The sequence below is a fragment of the Peromyscus maniculatus genome, chromosome 11, assembly GCF_049852395.1.
Source record: "Peromyscus maniculatus bairdii isolate BWxNUB_F1_BW_parent chromosome 11, HU_Pman_BW_mat_3.1, whole genome shotgun sequence".
Lineage (NCBI taxonomy): Eukaryota > Metazoa > Chordata > Mammalia > Rodentia > Cricetidae > Peromyscus > Peromyscus maniculatus.
Genome location: NC_134862.1, coordinates 15,176,461 through 15,181,435, shown reverse-complemented (window position 1 = coordinate 15,181,435; position 4,975 = coordinate 15,176,461). Strand labels below are relative to the sequence as shown.

At 39.7% G+C, this 4,975-nt stretch overlaps 1 pseudogene; it reads right to left on the bottom strand.

The window, feature by feature from the left end:
• Nucleotides 1-1,785: 1,785 nt before the first annotated feature.
• LOC102907900 (small ribosomal subunit protein eS8 pseudogene) lies at nucleotides 1,786-2,432 on the bottom strand (annotated as a pseudogene).
• Between the last annotated feature and the right edge of the window lie 2,543 nt (nucleotides 2,433-4,975).

Genomic DNA, 4,975 nt, shown 5'->3' with positions numbered 1-4,975 from the left:
CTTTTTTCATCTATGTTGGAGTTTTAACTAGCTGGATCTGGTACAGGTCTTGTGAAAGCAACTATAGTCTATATGCAGTCAAGTCTGCAATGAGTCTGTCATACCCAGAAAACAGTTTTGCAGAAGTTCTCTCCAGCCTCTGGATCTTGCAATTATTCTGTGCTCCCTTCTGCAATGTTCCCAGAGCCTTAAAGGGGTGGGAGTACGATATAGATGCCCCTTTTTAGGGCTTAACACTCCAGTCACATATTGTCTTCACTTTGACTAGTTGTGAATCTTTGCATTAACCTATGTCTAAACTCTTGACATTGCAACGTGATGTTGTAATGTATGAAGTTTACACTTCCTTATTCTCTCTCTCTCTCTCTCTCTCTCTCTCTCTCTCTCTCTCTCTCCATGCTATGAGTTCTTTGGCAATAGCAACTGTCAACTTGACTCAGTCTAGAGTCACCTAGGAGACAGGCTTCTGGGGGTTACCTCTATCTTGTTAATTGACATGGGAAGACTCATCTTAATTCTCTCTAGGATACGGACTGTATAAATAGAGTGAGATAAATACTAGCAGGCATGCATTCATTCATTGCTCTGCTCTTGACTATGAATATAATAGGATTAGCCAGTTCAAGTTCCTGCTGCCTTGAGATCCTTGCATTAAGCAACTGTGAACCAAAACAACCCCTTTCTGCTTTAGGTTGCTTTTGTCAACTTAAGTACTTAAGATATAGATAAGAATTATTAAATAATAATATTTTGTTTAGACTAAACTAAATAACACCTAGCATATTTTCATGGAGATATGTTTTATATAATTTTGCAATTAAAGTGACAATCTTAAAATATTTTGTGCAAACATGTGAAGTACTAAATACTGCATTCATATTTTCAATTCCAGGTATTTGGGGATGGATAGAGTTAGGGGAGAATAGTCAGCTTCCAAACTACCCCCCCCCGGGAAAACATTGGGAATTACTAGAACTAATGAATTAATGCAGATAAAGAGAATAGGCCTCTGCCTCTGTTTATAAGTGTTGAGGCCCAGAAGAAGCCAAAATTCCAGGGGAAAGCTGAAACTTGAAAGTTTTGTCCCTGCAATGGGAAGATTAAGACAAAATTGATTGGTCTAGTGTAACTATAGGAAAATATTTCCTGTATCAGAGGTGATCAGTAAGATATTTGCTTAAGAAATAAGTTCCAGGCTGGGGAAATATCAGTAATGTGCTTGTTGTACAATGTAAGAACAAGGACCCTGGTTCCATCCCAAGAACTGAGTTATAAAATATATTTATTCTTACCAAATGAGAATGATTTGAACATGAAGGTTTCAATGTAAAGCATTTAATATAGTTATTATCAGAAAAAAATAGGAGAGAGGCTTCCACTCATCTTGGCTAATTTCAGTAGAGTATGTGTTTTGTGACATGTGTAGTCTTGATTCCTGTGACCAGAGGTGACAGTGCTGTCATATACTGGACAGGAGTGGGATTGTATAACTCTGTGGAGACTCTGTAGCACATCAATGACTGTAGGAAGCTGTTAATTAAGCCAGAGCAAGTTGAGAATGACAAAAGGCATGCAGTAAGTACTGATACCTGGATGGAATGGATCTGAAGACAGCAGAGTTCAGCTTGGAAAGAACAGCCAACAGTGTGCCTATGATATGGACAGAGTAAGCAACAATGGGAAAATCATAGTGAGTTACAGATTGGGTTCTCATGCAAGAAGTTGGCCTCCTTTTTTTTTTTTTTTTAACAATATAAATATAGAACAATAAACACCTTTATTACATGAGCTATGAATGATGCTTTATTTGCCTTTCCGGGCTTTGATCTTCCTCAGATAGAACTCCAGCTCCTTGCCTTCTAGCACGTAGCCGTCTGCTCGGCCACACTGGTCTGGTCTCGAGGCCATGCAGGCAAGAAGCTTGCCCTGCTGGAACTGCTCCTCCAGAAGACTGCTGATTTTAGCGTTCTTTTCCCTTTCATCATATTTCTTTTGGATTTTCTTTGATCGTTTTTTGTTTAGTATTTCTTCCTCTTCAGGAGTCAGCTTGACCCCTTCTTGCGGCCCAGGGGCAGCACATAGTGAGACTCATACCATTGTCGGTATGGTGTGCTGTTGATAAGCACAATGCAAGTTCTTCACCAGGGTCTTGGTGCGGACCAGCTCGTTATTGGATGCTTTGTAGACAACATCAATGATCCTTGTTTTCCGAGTACAACACTCAGAGCCCCAGGAAAAGTTCCCCACATCCAATCTTAGGGCACGGTACTTCTTGTTGCCTCCTCGGACTCGGACCATGTGTATACGTCGAGGGCCAATCTTCGTGTTGGCAGCAGGCCGTCCCAGCTCATACTTCCGCTTCTTGTGGTAGGGCTTTCTCTTACCCCCGGTCTTGCGGCGCTTGTGCCAATTGTCTGGAGAGATGCCCATAGCTCCGCCCTGGCTGGGAAGTTGGCCTACTTTAAATTATGCAAATCCTGGGCTGGGGAGATGTCTCAGTAAAAGTACAAAGACCCAAGACCGATACACAGAATTCATGTTAACAAAAATTAAAACCAGACCTCGTGATGTGTGCTTATAATGTCAGCACTGCCAGGGTATAGACAGGTAGACCACTGGGACTCACTGTCTAGCAATTATAACCTACTCTGTGAGAAAATCTATCTCATAAGAAAAAGAAAGGGTGGGAATGGAGAGATGCCTCATCAGTTAAGAAGACACAATGTTCTATCAAAGGATAAGGATTGTATTCTAAGACATTCAGGTTGGCAACTCCAAGGGATCCGATGCCCCTCCTGGTCTCCATGCGTACCAACACACAATGTCTGTGGGTAACCCTCCTCTCCTCTTCATACACTTAGGTGCACACACATACATACGGGGGTGGGGGTGGGGGTGGGGAGGGCATGCTCCTCTACGTATACACATGTAGTCACCTGTACCTGCTTATGTACGCAGACTCAAATCCCACATAAAGTGTAAATGACTATAGATATAACTGATCAATAGGTTATAAAAGCTCTGTCTCAAAACTTGTTATGTAGAACATCCAGATCAGGGTATCACAATTAACTCACATATTTAATAGAACTTAGGTAACTTGTCATTCATTAGAAATGCCTAAATGTTTAAGGCTATTGGAGATCTCTAGCATATTCTCTAAGATTCAAAGTGTAAATGCCACTGGGAAAAATACATTAAGAAATTCCAGATTTAAAAGAATTTCTTCAAGCAGATAATGACTCCTAAAATGCTAAGCATTGGATTATGAACTCAGCCCATTTTCAGCAGGTTGAAAGATTGAGAGATCTCAGAAAGAAGAAAGAATGTATTGTTAGGAGAGATTAAAATAAATTGTGCAGACCTTACTGATAAACTAAATAGGAGGACTAAGAGACTTAGTGTGTAGAATTAAAATTCTCACAAAATCTGAGCACATATGTTTTTGTTTGCATGATAAAGGGAAGTACAATAACAATTCTGTCTAATTTCCATATGCCTTAAATAAAGCCAGACAATTACTTGGCACTGTAGCACACACCTTTAATCACAGCATATAAAAGGCTCAGATAGGAGAATTTTGAATTTAAGGCCAGTATGAACTCCCCAGAAAGACCCTGCCTCATAAAATCAAAAGAAGAAAGAGACAGCATCAACAAAACAAACCCAGATAATTTACATGATAGGTCAGTCCCCAATGGGTATTATATATTTTTCTTCAAATTGTTGTGTAATATTAAGTTTATAAACTTTCCTCAAAAAAAGTTTTATAAAGAATCTTTAAAGTTAGTGATTCAGGAAATATTATCTTCTAGATAAGTATATTTACACAAAGAATCTTTTTTGTTTATTAGTTCCAATCTGTCACTGTTATAAAATACCCTGACAAAGAGCAACTCAGGATAGAAAAGGTTAATTTTAGCTTAGAAGATCATGTTACAGTCCATTAAAACAGAGAAGTCAAGGAAGCAGGAACATAAATAGCTATTCACATCATATCAAAACCAAGAGCACAAAGAAGTAAATCATGGTTGACCTAAGTACTCAACTTGCTTTATCTATTCTTATGCACCTCTAGACCAAACTCACAGAATGGTGCCACCCACAAAGGGATTGAAATGAATACATCAACTATTGCAGCCAAGACAATCCTCCACTAATGACTACAAGGTAGTACTAATGTTGACCTATCTTGTATGGACTAGCTGGTCATAAGGGAAGAAGGCCTATAAGAGGTTAGATTCAGAATGAAGGACTTTTAAATTAAAAAAATATTCATTCTTGAGATGGCTCATTTGGCAAAGTTTTTGCTATTAAAGCACAAATTCCTGAATTCAACCACAACCCACATAAAAGACCCAGGTGTGGTGCTTAACACTTGCAATCCCAGTACTTGACAGAGTGAGCCAGGTGTGTCTCTGGGTCTTACTATCCAACCAGTTCTCACCTACTTAGGGAACCACAGGTCAGTGAGAGGCCCTGTTTCGAAAACGCAAGTTAGATGGTGCCTGAGGTACAACACCCAAGGTTATCCTCTGGCCTCCACACCCATGCAAACATGTGCTGGTGTGCCCTATGCACAACTCAGCATGGGAGTAGCTGTTAATGTGAACAATGAGGTCTTTTCTTCTCTGTCCCATTCCTCTTAGCTCTGGTCTTTTCTGGCCTGCTTCAAAAGCCTCTCCAAACCCTGATCACCATTGTCCTTGCTAGTGCTCATCACTATTAATTACAGGAATGGCCACTGGGCGTTGGCCACTCATTTCTTTGCATAAGAGCAAAGCAAAAGAGGAGAAATGAATAAGAGTCTCTCATTCTTTTATTAATATTAACTCTGTAGGGTAATAGAATAAGTTCAATTCATGCACCTTCTAATTGGCTCAAGCAGATTCAATATTTCTTACTTGGGGACTCTTGGTTAGACAGGAAAGTTCATATTTCAGCAGGACTATAATCAATATATCACCTATATTAG